At 42.9% G+C, this 14,987-nt stretch overlaps 3 long non-coding RNA genes across 6 annotated transcripts; 1 reads left to right on the top strand and 2 right to left on the bottom strand.

Moving 5' to 3' along the window:
- On the bottom strand, positions 1 to 8,487 carry LOC127297225 (uncharacterized). Of its 2 annotated transcripts, XR_011755413.1 has the most exons (5): positions 8,124 to 8,487; positions 7,031 to 7,117; positions 869 to 922; positions 181 to 349; positions 1 to 28 (listed from the first exon to the last, which is right to left on the bottom strand). It is a non-coding gene; the product is annotated as an uncharacterized lncRNA (long non-coding RNA). The 2 variants fall into 2 exon arrangements; XR_007848991.2 differs by lacking the exons at positions 1 to 28; positions 181 to 349; positions 869 to 922 and adding an exon at positions 6,089 to 6,201 and having other exon boundaries at positions 6,310 to 7,117.
- On the top strand, positions 2,980 to 6,977 carry LOC127297216 (uncharacterized). Of its 3 annotated transcripts, none has more exons than XR_011755412.1 (4): positions 2,980 to 3,283; positions 6,125 to 6,236; positions 6,329 to 6,468; positions 6,865 to 6,977. It is a non-coding gene; the product is annotated as an uncharacterized lncRNA (long non-coding RNA). The 3 variants fall into 3 exon arrangements; XR_011755410.1 differs by having other exon boundaries at positions 2,981 to 3,283; positions 6,813 to 6,951; XR_007848990.2 differs by lacking the exon at positions 2,980 to 3,283 and adding an exon at positions 5,981 to 6,000 and having other exon boundaries at positions 6,813 to 6,951.
- LOC139838486 (uncharacterized) lies at positions 3,340 to 5,942 on the bottom strand. The gene is made up of 2 exons (XR_011755414.1): positions 5,760 to 5,942; positions 3,340 to 5,639 (listed from the first exon to the last, which is right to left on the bottom strand). It is a non-coding gene; the product is annotated as an uncharacterized lncRNA (long non-coding RNA).
- Positions 8,488 to 14,987: the final 6,500 nt, after the last annotated feature.

Genomic DNA, 14,987 nt, shown 5'->3' with positions numbered 1-14,987 from the left:
GAGGAAACTGGAATAATGTAGATGAGACCTGCAAAGGAACAAATCAAAATTAATAACGACAACATGGCTGCCTGCACCACGTACTCGGGAGCACTGCCCTATCTCGAAGCAGCTATTCTCCAAATAGAGAGAGAGAGAGAGAGAGAGAGAGAGAGAGAGAGAGAGAGAGAGAGTCCACACCTTGGCTTCTCGACATGACGAAGACGGAGAGGGATGCAGCCATGGCGCCAGATCGGTGGAAAGAGCCGGGCGCAATGATGACAGTGATAGTGGCCTCGGCGGTACATCACCTTCCTCGAGGTGTGTCGATTTCACCTCAATGGCATGGTTGGTCAGCTCGTCATCGTTACTGTAATCCGCACATATCAGGGCACTTAAATTCATAGGAAAATATAAACTCCACAATTATATCTGAGCTAATGAGAAATTTTCAAGTACATTTTTATAAATAAACAGAAATGGGAATGGGATTTGCTCCATGCATACCTAACACATCAATAACCATAACCCAACAACAATGACATCTCAGATGAGAAACTTCAAACTGTAGCAAGATTATGGAGCCACTCCTAGTGAAATACATGAAGTAGATGATGCTTAAAACTGGCAAGAAAGAGCAGATACCTGTTTTCCTTGGTGTCTAACATAATTTGAATAGAGAAACAACATTTTAGTATATCAGATTAAAGCGAAAATGCTGTGGACTATAACTGACTTTTTTTCCAAACACGGAAGTCTAAAATTTCGTCTAGAAAAGAGGAAGGGTTCATAATTTCTTTGAGCCGTATGCATTTCAAAATGAGTAATGGAACAATTGGTACCAACCCATCTATAAAGAAATAAATAGGAAGAGTAAGCATAGCTATACCTGAAGCAAGGGAAATAGTAGGTGATAAGCCCACTAGGCATCACTGTCATTTTCCTTCACAATGAATACTAATTTAGTAGGTGAGATCTCAATAAAAAATGAAACTTAAAAGGAAGAACTAGTTAAAATGCCCGTGCGTTGCCACGGGTGACAATACATGTAAAGAAACAAAAATATATTTCCAAAATGATATTGGTTCAAACAGTTCGTGCCTTGCTACACCAATCATATCTGTCCAAAACTCTCAGTTCAACAGTACAACAATCTTTCTGGTGGAGTCAAAAATCAAAATTGGTCCTTACCAGGTTAGTCGTCTTCTTTATTTCCAAGCAACAGCCTTCGGCCCTTTTTATGGATCAAAATTCATTAGAACATTACAACTATACATAAAACAGGCTAGTGAAGCAACACTTTACGAAACCCAATTATCCCAAAAATCAGCAAGTGGCAACATTGAAGGCCTGAATTTACCTGTGTTATTTGCCTACTTTGTATGCTAGTAAAAATAGCTTCGAAAATTGGCCACTTTGATAGTTCAATCTAGCAAAGAATATGAATTTTGGTATAATCTTCTCTGAGCAAAGAACACTCTAAGCATATGAGTGTTTATGTAGACAGGCATGGAGAAGATGTGGTGAATCACCTTTCCGGGAGTTCACAAGCCCTTCTCTTTGGCGCTGAATGTCATGCTGATTCCTTTCCTGAAACAAAAACAACCGGTCGAGAGCACGTTTAGCTGGTCGGTATGTCGATCAAGGGAAGGAAACAAAACGGAACATTGAAAAATGGCGAACAGAGTGTTGATGTAACCAGTCCTTAATGCTGCAGCAGGCTCCATAATCTCAATCTTGGCGTAAAAAATGACGATCTTCCCATCAGCAAGGTGGCAAAACTGGCAAAGGTCCATCTGGACATCAGCCTTCTCCCTCTACAGGCGCAACATCATAGCCATTGCCTCCATGATGGCACTGGACGTGGCGAGGCTCTCCTCTTCCAAACCTTTCAGCACCTCCATGATGTCCTATCATGCTCGCAACTGTAAAACGTCAATAAAGATCCATAGAAAGTACCTCTTTATTAAGATAAAATGGTCCCTCGTTAATAAAATACATGTCATTCAGGGTTACTTGAGTATTATACTTCACCATTTGACATACATGTATATATATTTAATTATTGGCACTGTAAACACTTGAAAACCATGGCTTTATTTTCTCTTAGAGATCATGTATGCAGTAATATGTAGTTTCCTGATTCTAAATTTATTTCAGTGACTAAATGCAATTACCATCGCTCTCTCGACTCCGTACCTAGATAAAAAATTAACTTGGAACAAAACAAGGAAAACTTGGAACAAAACCTGGAAAAATAACTTTGAACAACAACGAAATAGTAAATAAAATTTTGGAACCGGGAAGAAGCTTTACGAACTAATCCCCAAATGAAAAAAATGTACGGCTCTTTTTGACTCCTCTCACTATCAACCATCTCTTGAATTTTTCAATGTATGTTGTAATGGGTTGAGCTATATAAGATTATTATCTCAATCCCTGATACAAATTTTCAATCGTTGTCCACAAAAACATGTCATGTCCTCTTTCGTTAACTAATTTACCGTGTAGAAAAACTCAAAACCACATGCAAGCGATCTGCTAGCCGGCCTCCTATGACTACAATGTTTTGAAAAGGGATTAAGACTTCCAGGAAGGGATGTCCTAAAAATGCGGAAAGGAAGAACAACAACCAGCCAAGAAATCCTCAAACGATGGGGCATGATGTGCCGCCGTGGAAATTAGGTTGACGACAGTTACATGGTCAAACGCTAGGTAGGTTTTCGACCTTACCGGCGAGGCAAGCGTGAGAAATTAGGGATAGGAAGTGTCGCCAGGACTTACTGCATGTATCAAGTCTATTTTTAGTGTGGAGGTTCACACAATTTAGTTTATATATCTAGACAACTTCAAAATATCTAAATGGTCTTACATTTTTCAATCAGAGGTAGTATTTTTCTAGTATTAGCCGAGCTATAGGCTAGCTGGGCAATGTAATAACCAAATGCACCACGGCACCAGTCACAAGGACATGAGTCATTCCCCACTCGTTTTACCCTCGTTTCTCCGCCATGGCCTCATTCCGCCCCCACCAATTTATCTCAGCCATGGGCGCTCCTTGATCTCGAGGTCGCGCCGGAGCCTGGGTGCACGGCTGCGCTCTCCCTTCGCCGACCCTCGCATGGTAGATCGAGGTCGCCGCCGCCCGATCTCCCCGCCACGGGGTCGATGGCCTCTTCCTCTCCGTCAGCACCGCCGGCCGAGCTCGATTCCGGTGCAGTCGGATTCAGCTGGGAGGCACACAGAAGAGCTAGCCGGGATTCGGCAGGGAGGCGTGCACGATCAGCTATTGGAATTGCTTCAGGTATCTGTTCAGATTTGTCTCATGCATCTGATAGATCATAGAATTGAACACGAGAAAGCCTGCTAAAGTTCTGGTTGAAATTATATAAGAAAGTTGGAAGAAATAATTCTTCAAGCAAGTGGAAGCACAAATCATATTGGGTATAATGTATATATTTGCTGTCGTGATGAACTGAATCATTTTAGTTTGCTGCTACCCATACTCACACAGCTGAGTCTCTTATTCTATACCAACAATTAGTCGATCTGTCGATGGATGTTTTTTTACTATCAAAATAGTACTGAGGCCACATCAAGCCACGACGACCGGCATGAGTTCCCCACCACACGCGCGAGTTCTGACCCTCCGCTGGCTCGGTCCCCGACCACCCTACCTCCCTGCCGCACGCCCGCCCCTCTGCGTCCCTTCTCCGCCGGCAGTGTGAGATGTTTGAGCACATGCATCTTGGCTCCTGCACATTCCGAAGCCCAGCTAAAGCATAAACATGTTGAATCTCAGGTAATGATCAGTTATTCAGTTTGTTAGAGTTCTTTATCCAACACATTAACTAAACTCGTTTATAGCACTCTTGCAAGGGGATAATGATGCATGTAAATATTAATATATCAAACAACTATGGTCATGGGGAAACCTGAATCTCTGAGATGAGACTCATGAGACCAACATACATGTTAATTGTCACTATTCTGGGTATTGTGTATGCTTACTTGCTTAGTGCTGGCTACTGCTCATGCCCGCTACATGGATTTCAAGGAATTCCATTATTCAGATGTTAGGCGACTTGCCAAATATCTGAGAACCAAAGTCATGGACCTTTGGCATCCTTGTCATACCACCAACCCGTAGAACCTTCCCTGCCAGCTTCAGAGGAATCAGCCTAAAGAAAGCTCAACCTTGGCCGCTTGGCCTTCTCAGCAGCATCCCTGAGCCTTGAAGAGTCAACTTTTAAATACGTTAACCAGGTAGCATCAATGTCCTCACCACCAAGGGAAGTGTCTCCATTGGTTGCCTGGACCTGATTAAGCTATGAATAATATGATCAGAACAATTAACACGACTATTAGACCTTTAGGGTTGGTAAAGTGATGTCAAGAAAATTATTGCATATACTTCATTGGAGATCTCAAGGGTTGATCTTATCATGGTGAGAACATGGTAACTGTCAGTTGCATTTAATTATCCAGAAAATAAAAAAGTAAACATAACCTAGTCAGATCGGTGCCTTTTGCTAATTTTTTTCATAGGCTTCATGAATCATGACGCTTCTCAAGTAGTTCATTTTTTCTTCTGTTTAACCATTTGCCCATATCGCTCCCTAGCACGCAGCGTCTTCCGAATTGGTATAGTGCACTTTCACAGTTCACTTATATGATCATCCAGTATCTTAGTTAGAAGCCACAACCTTAGGAGACACAGTTTGTTAGCAATTTGGCACAATGTTGATTAATATACTGCTACAAATCAAAGGTATTTGTATTATTGGCTGTATTCCCAATGGACAAAATATTTATACCATACAGATGATAATTTAGTTGCTAATTAATAGTAATAATGTTGTAAACAGGGAGATAGTCGCCTGTTTTGGAAAAGATTAACTATTTGAGGCTTCTAGTTATTGCCTAATACCAATTATTATCCTACCTGAATTGGTGTGCCTACCTCCTAGGGGCATACATTATGTTTACCTGAATCTTCTCAATTCCTTCGGTGCGAATTTTCCCCATCTTCAGTGACAGAAGCCTGCTACGATGATGAAATTTGCTCTATGTGCATCACCAATCTGACTAACAATTTCTCATTGCTTTGGAGCCGGAATCTAGACATACTAATATATTTCTCACAAGGAGAAACTAACAATATAGTGCACTTTCACTTATATGATCATTCTTAAGTAGAAGCCACAACCTTAGGAGACATAGTTTGTTAGCAGTTTGGCACAATGTTGATTAATGTAGAAACGAAGAAACATAACACAAGCCACTGCATATTTCTATACTGCTGCAAATCAAGGGTATTTTGGCTAAGTTATTGCCAGCCGAAAAAACAGTTGAAACATACTGATGACAATGTAATTGCTAATTAATATCAATAATGTTATAAACAGGAACATAATCGCCTATTCTAGAAAAGATCACTATCTCAGGCTTCTTGTTATTACTTAATAGCAATTATTCTCCAACATGAATTTGTGTGCCTACCTCCTAGAGACATACATTATGTTTACTTGAACCTCCCCACTTCCTTCAGGGCGATTTTTCACCATCTTGAGTGATATAAGTCTGCCATGATGATAAACTTTTGCTCTCTGTGCATCACCAATCTGACTAACAATTTCTCCTCGCTTTGGAGCTAGAATCTGGACATATTGATATGTGTAAGTATAAAGTTCACAAAATATAGTATCACTGTGTAAAACAAATTTCTAAGCAGTGAGCAGTGCCCTTTCAATATATGGAATTTCAGTCACACCACATACATTGGCATTACTCGCCTTCAGCCTGGTCGTCAGCCTTCGACGCCATGGAAGCCATGGCCGCTGTACGCACCGACAGCACCTGCGTAGCAGAGAGGAAGATACCAAAGGACAACTCAATAAAGATGCCATCGCACGTCAACTCAGTAGTCGGCGCGACGGCATCCGGGCTCGAGCGGGCACGTGGGAAAGGCCGACGGTGGGGTGGGACCGTGGTCTACCGTAGACTTGATTTACTTGATAGGTAAAACAAATGTGTTGGCAGTTCTTGATACAATTTAATTCGCAGGAACATATGCATGTTCATAACATATCATAAAGATAGCATGTCTATAAGAAAAAAATCTAATGATGGCGTGTACCTGCAGTGTACCAGTGGATCTCGGCGGCCGGGCAGCGCTGCAGCAGGGACGGGCGTGGACAATCCTTTGAAGATGGCGTGTACCTGCGGTGGTACCAGCAGATTGTTTTACATGATAGGTAAAACAAATGGGGCTGCAATTGATGATACAATTCAATTGGTTTGAACAGATGCATGTTCCTAACCCCTCACCGTCCTTGATGATGAACAGCTTTAGATCACGAAGATATCACATCTTGAAGGAAATTCTTATTATGGCTTGTACCTCCAGGGTACCGGTAGATCTCGGCGGCTTTTCTGCAGCAGCGACATGCGCGACGATCATCTAAAGATGTTTGAAGATCGTCCCAGGTAAACGATATGTCTCGTGCAGGTCCTGCTTTAGTAGTAGAGATATGACTGCATCCTGGGTGCAATTCAGGTTCCCCTTTAATTGACAGTAATGAGATTGCGTCATTCTAGCCTTGATGAGATTACATACCTTTGTTTCGTGATTACTGCGGAGATTACATACCTTTTGCATGAGATGATACCTGCCTAATGTCTGGGTGAGATTACATACCTTTGTGACTGCATATATCTCGCCCCATGTTCTCATTTAATTGATTTAATTGTGTTAGCGTTATTGTGAGATTACATACCTTTGGAGCGTGATACCTGGTCATTTAAGTGAGATTGATTTTTTTCCTTTGTAGCGTGACTCATGTCGCATGATTTAATTCCTGATGCGGTTGGTACCTGGGCGAGGTGATGCGGTTGAGGCGATGGGCTGAGGTCGGCCCATGTTGATGCCTGGCCCAGGCGGGTGGGCGACGAAGGGATGGGAGACGGACGACCAAAGAGAACGACGAAAGGAGGGGGAGAAGGGGGAACACGTTCCTTCTTTTTAAGTAGTAGAGATTATAATTCTTACTTCAATAAGTTTTCCAGAATCGTTAAACCAAAAAGACTGAGTTATCCCCGACCAGCAACCATCGTCCTCTCTGATGCATTAGCTTTACTGTAAAATAAGAAGGTTGCATATGAAGACATCAGAAAGGACAAAGGGCATAATTCATATTTCAGGATAGCAAATTTAGACTGATTCCAAATACCCTCTAATGCATCAAATAGAAATACACACATTTTTTTGGACTGCATTGCAGTTCACTGTGTAATGTAGACATATAATTCTTTGTATGAAACAGAAATACATTTTATCTCTAGACTGCATTGCAATTCATTGTGTAATGTGGGACATACAATTCCAAGGAAACTTTTCCATCCAAATATGCTAATTATACAAGTTTAGGAGTAGAAACTACGGAGTAGAGTTAATTTGAAGAATAAAGCTTCAAATGACTAAAACTGAATATCAACCGGAATTTTCGTGGTTTCACTTCTATAAACCACTGAACACTGTAGACCATTTTGTACAACATATTCTATGCTCACACCTCCTTTTGATGAAGCATTAAGTTGGTGGTCCTTGGAGGCGTTCAATAAGAATTCATTTGCATGAGAAAATACCCTGCAGATCCACGCACTCTCTGGTTATCTGCGAAGATGGGGTCGAGGCACCTACTCACGGGAATTAAGTAAATATAGTTGATCTATAATATAAACTAAAATGTACAAGGTTGTTATCGAGTGGTGAAACACAATTAAATTTACCATGGAATAGCATGAGAAAATATGAACACAAGCTATCAAAACACTGTTTTTTGCAAAAAAGAGACCAACAACTTGTTTGTATCGCTGCGGCTAAACCGCTGAACCAAATTGAGTGAATGACCACTCAAAACGATCACATGAATGAGGCCTACAAAAAACTCCAACTAAGCTTTCTCTGATTTGGCCAACTGGATACTCGAAACTGATGATCTCTGAACATGTATATCCAGAAACGGAAATATAGAAACATGTTTCCTCTAGTTTCCACTTGATCTTGCTAGTCCCTTTCCATAAGAACCTATGAACCACCATTTGCAGAACCTAAGAGGATCACGAAGGATGGAGAAACTCACCTTTAGAGCTGGATCTGGAGGAATCAGACAGGAAAAGTGGGGATCTTCTCTTCTTCCTTCTCCTCCTCTTACTCCTCCTCTTCCCACCTCTTCTTCTTCCTCCAAGACCTAGAACACGAACTTTTCTTGCTGTGGGGAAGAACGAGGTAGAGCATGGAAGAGGAGAATGCGCGGGGCTGTTCAACAAGCTCGGCGAGGAGAAGACGCGTGGCTCGGCCAGCTCGGCCAGAAGATGGAGCGGCGGCGAATCAGCCAAGAGATGGTTGTGGAGGAGGAGAAGGGGAGTGGGCAGGGAGGAGATTGGAGAAGGGAGACATGACGTGGGGATTGGAGTAGGGGAGAGACATGGGGATTGGGAAGAGATGGGCTGGCGGCTAGGGTTTCCACCGCGTGCGTGCTCCTTTTATACCAAGTGGTGAAAAATTGGACGGCTGAGATTTGCTCCAAGGAACCATCCAATGGCCAGCTTCTCAGATCGATGTGAGACCCCCTATGGGGGGCATCAATTATACCTTTAGATAGGGAGCTCCTATGTACCGCCTTTAGCGCCATATCAAGGAGTCGCCGCGCACCCCTCGCTCAAAGTGGGCTCGGCCCATATTAGTTTCTTTGGACTGTTTCTCAGTTCAGTGGTTAGTTCGTCTGATTATATTACTATGTCCCATACATGGAATTACCGTGAAAAGGTATCTGTTGGCTGCACTAGCTGGCCAAACTGCCTCGTATTGTGCCCAAATAAAAGGGGCTCGCAAGAAAGTGTATGAGCTCAAAGTAATAAAATGTTCATTATCGAAAGAGAAAGTGTACGAGAATAGGAAACAGATAGACAATAGTGATACTGAAGGTCCATGCATGCATGGCCTCGTGTTCTCAATCATGAATAATTGTTTGAACCCCGTGAACATTTTTACAACATGAATATTTTTTTTAATGTGAATAGGATGATATTGAAAACATGAACATTTTTTGAAAAGTGAACATCTTTTCGAATCCAACGAACATTTTTATATATTGAACAATTTTAAATTATGAATATTTTTTGAAAACATGAACATTTTTTGAAAACATGAACATTTTTTGAAAAGTGAACATCTTTTTGATTCCAATGAACATTTTTATATATTGAAAAAATTTAAATTATGAATATTTTTTGAAAACATGAACATTTTTTGAAAAGTGAACATCTTTTTGAATCGAACGAACTTTTTTATATATTGAACAATTTTAAATTATGAATCTTTTTTGAAAACATGATTTTTTTTAAAGTGCACATCTTTTTGAATTGAACGAACATTTTTATATTGAACGATTTTAAATATGAATCTTTACATGAACATTTTTTAAAAATTGAACATTTTTTTGAATCCGATGAATATTTTTATACTTTAAACATTTTTTAAATATGAAACTATTTTTAAAACATGAATATTTTTTAAAAACAGATTTTTTGAATATGATGAATACTTTTATACCTTTAACCATTTTTAAATCAGACAAACATTTTCTAAAAAGTGAACATATTTTTAAATCTGATGAACATTTTCTTGAACATGCTAAACTTTTTAAAAATCAGTGGTTGTACTTTTTTGCAGCATGTGGACATATTTTTTTTTGAATCCGTGAGAGTAATTTTTTGAACTCGTGAGCATTTTGTAGCCTTGTTCACTTTTAGTGAACCCAGTGAACACTTTTTGAATATGTGAACGTACTTTTTTAATCAGTGAATATTTTTCTAATGCATTATACTTTTTATACTCTTCTTTAAACCCAATGAACATAATAATGTATCCGTGAATGTACTGTTTTAATCACATAAACATTTTTTAATATGCGAACATAGTTTTCTCAAATCCGGACACATTTTTCCAACCCGATGAACAATTTTATTTGTGAATGCCCTCTTTTAACCCCTTGAACCTTTCTTCAATCCATGAACGTATTTTGATCAAACCCGTGAACATTTTTGAAGTACGCAAGAAAGAGAAAAGGATAAGAAAACCAAAAAAAATGAAACAATTGTTCACGTATATTTTTTGTATGGAAAGAAGAAATATTTATACATATAGAAATAAAGGATCGCATAATTTGAAAACATCATGTGTTGGTCGAAAAAAAAACACATAAAGGTGAAAAAGGATTAATACTAATAAAAAATAAACAGAAAAAATTACAAGTGTTAATAAAAATTAATGAGAAATACAAAAAAGAGGCCAGAACGTGAATAAGAATAAATAGAGCAGAAAAATAAGAAAACGAATAAGAAAAAGAAGGATTGGAATACCCGGAAATCTTTTTTTTTTAATAATACCCGGAAATCTTGGTCACAAAGAGATTAGTATCTTTGATTCTAGTCCCGAACTGATTGGATGCGGAGATGCCTGGTGCCGCTCCGGCTCGTTCACGTGTACAGAAAAAGCGGACGAAAACGGGAGCGCCTACTCTCCGCCTTAAGCGGGAGGCAGCGTTCGCTCCGCCTGAAGAGGTTCCCCGTGGGCCGCTCAAAACCTGGGCCCAACGAAAGGTATTGCTTCTTCCTTTTCTTTCCTTTTAGTTTAGATCTTTAAAGATGTTTAAATTTAAAAAATATTCAAATCTGAAAAAGTTTAAAAATAAAAAAAGTTTGAACTAAAAAATGTTTGAATCTAAAAAAGTCCGAATCTCAAAAATTTCAAAATTTAAGAATGTTCAAATTTGAAAATTGTTCAAACATAAAAATTGTTTAAAATAGAAAATTGTTCAAATTTGACAATTGTTTAGTAAAAAAACAAAGAATTTTAAATCTAACAAAATTCATATCTGAACAAATTTCATATTGGAACAAAATTTATATTTGAACAAATTTCATATTTGAACAAATTTCAAATTTAAACAAATTTTGAATCTGAATAAATTTATAATATAAACATTTTTAAATCAGAGAAAAAAAAATCTGAACAAATTTCGAAATCAGCAAACCAATGCAGCAAAAATAAAAAAGAAACCAGAAAAAACTGAGAAAACCTGAGAAAAACCGAAAAACCAGAAAACAAAGGGAAAAATCCATACCTGCTAGCTGCTAATGGGCCGGCCCACACCGTCCGTCGCCTAAGCGGGAGCGAATCGCTCCCGCATTGAGCGGCGAATAGGGATTGCGCTTTAGATATATCAGTACACAGTACATCCGTTTCTTTTTCGGGCCTAGACAACTTCGCTTAGGGCATCTCCAACGCGCCGACGCAAACAGACGCCGCCCCCTATCGAAAATGCGTCTGGACTCTGCTCCAGCGGGACAACGCAGATTGATCGGGCCGTCCGCAACGACGGAAACGTGGCCCAAATAGGCAACAGGTTTGCGTCTCCACAGACGCTGCATGGTCGTGCAAAGTGAGCGCGTTGGTTGCATCCGAACCCACTAGGTAGTGACAATTAGCAAAATATTCCTTCATTACTATTGATTGGCCAAAAGGACCATCTTTACATAGATGGTTATTCGAGTTAACCTAAAACTACAATGACCGTACCTACTCGTCGTCGCGTTGGGTATGTTTTCATCGTCGGCGGCGATGTCGTGGATATAGGCGTCCGCGGGTGGGGCTGACGGCAACGGTGGAGCCGCCGCAAGGGTGGCGCTAGCCGCCGCAATCTCCGCCCGCGCCTCCGCGAGCTCTGTCCTGGCCTCGGCGAGCTCGGCCCGGAGTTCCGCTCTGCCGTCTGCGATTTCCGCCCTGCCCGCCAAGGCGCCAACAGGCGCTAACGCTCTCGCACGCGTCCTACCGCCTCCGCATCCACAACCTACGACTCCGCCGCCTCCCGATCCAGCTGCTCAGTCTGAAATGCGTCAGTGGCTAGCTGCTCCTCCTCCTCCCCCGGTTTGATTAGATCGGCGGTTGGAGCCAGGTATACAAGGGCCTCACTTTGGTGACCGTCAGAGGCGCAGGCTATGAGGCTCCGTTGCACCGCCCGCGGCAAGGGCTGATAATGTTTCAGCACTTCCTCAAGGGCAAGCCCATGCTAGGACAGACTGTTGACAAATAAAACATGTGATTAAATGTATTAAGTGGGATGTTTTTCGGGAGGTGTCTGGGTGGAAGAGGTGACTCCCCGACACATCCATTTGGCCCTTCCCAATCCCTTCAGCCTGTATATAAATGGGTCTTCCACATTGCAATGAAACAAGAATAGCATTTGGTCTATTCCACCGTGCTTTCTTTTTTGGAAAAATTGATGGATTGTTCACCGCCCTTTTATCAGATGAATACTACAGTCGGCTTTCGAAAAGTATTTCACCATTAGTTGTCTATTTTATTTGGAAACATACAACTTTCTACTTCTACAATGAGTTCAGCAAAAGAAACTATTTTTTGTTTATTTGTGAAACATATTGCTACTTCTTTTATTGATTGCCTCAGAGCATCTCCATCCACGTTCTCCAAAGCGGCCCCCAAAGGACACCGGATCGAGCGTTTGAGGGACACGTTTTATTCATGCCGCGTTTGGGGGGCGTCGCTCCCCAGCCGCGTCCCCCAAACGCGGTCCCCAAACAGAAATTCAAACAGTTCACATTCAAAAGAGATCGTTCCCGTCGAAGTCATCGCAATCGAAGTAGCAACGATCAAAGTACTGGACGTGCGATCATATTACAGACCGGTGGTGCAAGCAAAGCATAAATTAGAAGAAAGGGTTCGGCGACGCAGACGATGCATCCTGAGTCGATGTAGGCCCGGCGATCACGACGACCTCATCGTGCTCTGCCTGGTATGCCTGCTCCATCGCCGATGCCGAGGCCGACGCCGATGCAGATGTCGATGTTGCCGACGCAGGTGTACTAGCAGACGCTGTTGCAGACGCGCCTGCTGGTGCCGGCTCTACCTCCGGGATTGGGGTTGCTGCCGCCATTTTGGCATCGATGTCGTCGAGGATCATGCCTTTGTAGAAGTTCTGCGCCACCCGCGTCCGGGGAGACATTCTAACAGTCGACGCGATCAGCAGGGACATATCCTCCTTGCGTTTCTTGAGCTCCATCTTCATTTCTTGCCTCTTGAGCAGCGTCGCCCACCTTTTGTCGGTCTTTTTGTCGTGGGAGAGCAGGGTCGAGGAGACCTGTGCGAGGCACTGTGTGATCGACGCCTGCATCTTCTCGGTCGTCGCTGCATCGGCCAATGAGGCCTTGGGAGCCTTGTTGCCAATAGGGCACCCTGCCGATGTTGCGAGCGGCGCATCCAGATCAGTGTCATATTTCCCCTTTGACAACGAAATATGCGCCAACCGCCATTTCTCGTTCGTTTGAGCTTCCTATAGCAATGCAGTAGCACGAAAGGCCTAAACCCTTCCGAGTTCTTCCGGTACATCGCCATGGAGCGGTCGAACTAATCAAAGGAAGCGCAATCAGATCGTGATTAAACTCGACGTTAAAACTTTTCGTAGAAAGAGGTGTACCATCCGCACCGGGGCCTGGCTGGTGTTGGGGCGCTGGGTCGTACGCCGAGGAGTAGAACATGGGGTTGTGGTTGAAGCCGCCATGCGGCTTCGCATCCTCGTACCACGGCGATAAGTTCGATGTCACGCACCCGGGAGTGGAATAAGGGCCCTCGTTGAAGAAACCGGGTGTCGACGGGGACACCACTCCCAGAATGTATGTTGGGCCTGACGTACTACATGGGATCGCGTTGGTGTCACGTACTCCATGGGCCATCGCCTTCTGGTACGCACGCGCCGCCACCGACTTCTTCTCCTGCTGCACCACCCGCCGTCCCCTCCGCTCCGATGTCGATAACTCGCGCTGCAGGCAGTCTTGCTCCCACCTTTTATCGGTCTACCCTTCCGGCTTCTTCCTCACCGCCGACGCCTTCCGCGGCTTCGTGAAGGGCACCTTCGGCCCTTTCGTCGCTGCATCATTGCCCGACAGCTTGGTGGCAACTTTCTTGGCCATTTTTTTGGGGCATGTCGGCAGCGCCATGGATGGGAGAGGGTAGCAGCGGCGGGAGGAAGAGAATATTGACGGCGGGAGGGAGAAATGAATCGGCAGGAGAGGCGGTGAAATGTTTTGGACGGCAGAAATGCGCGGCGGGAGAGGCGCGGTGTGGCGGGAGGGGGTCGAATTTTATGTGTCGCTGACGCGTCGGGCTCGCCACTCCCCGCCTCGCTTTTCATTGTGTCCGGCGCGCCCGGAGCATCCCCTGTGGACCGGGTATGAGATCGGGGCGCCGGACACCGTATTGGGCCGCGCGGGACGGTTGGAAACAAAAAATTGTCCGACGCGCCCCAAATATCTTTAGGGGACACTTTGGGGGACGCGGGTGAAGATGCTCTCACGATCAGCCTAAGGAAGTGGCATGTCTCCCCGCCACAGCTTCAAAGTACCATCAAATCATCCTCTACGATGGACCATAGCAAGCCAAGAATCGTCCTAAGAAATCATGAGGGAATGGAGCCTTAGAGCATCTCTAGCCGCGTCCCCCAAAGCGTCCCCCAAACAGCGCCGGATCGAGCGTTTGGGGGGACGCGTTTTGTTCCTGCCGCGTTTGGGGGACGTCGCTCCCCAGCCGCGTGTAATATCCCAGGTTTAGAGGCAATAAAATGAGAGAACACCAAAGTGTGCATTGCATTCATGCATAGAAAATCCGGGGAATTTTCGCGCTTTCAAATAAAACCTACCACAGTAACTGAAGTTTAACTTGACTTGCTGGAATTGAAGTAGATCATCAAGTCAAGCGCTATAAACTTCACTATGATCTTTGTTAAAACCTTGTTTTGGGTAGAGATGATTTGATCTATGGATTAGATCAAATGGAATTATATTTATAACAACACATTCTTTAAGAATCAAACCCTAACTTATTAACACTTAAAAGTTAGCAACTACCTTTATGTGTAAATTAATTCATT

This window comes from Lolium perenne, chromosome 1 (genome assembly GCF_019359855.2).
Source record: "Lolium perenne isolate Kyuss_39 chromosome 1, Kyuss_2.0, whole genome shotgun sequence".
In the NCBI taxonomy this organism is placed as follows: Eukaryota; Viridiplantae; Streptophyta; class Magnoliopsida; order Poales; family Poaceae; genus Lolium; species Lolium perenne.
The sequence above is the reverse complement of the archived record's forward strand: the minus strand, read 5'-3'. Positions and strand labels throughout refer to the sequence as shown.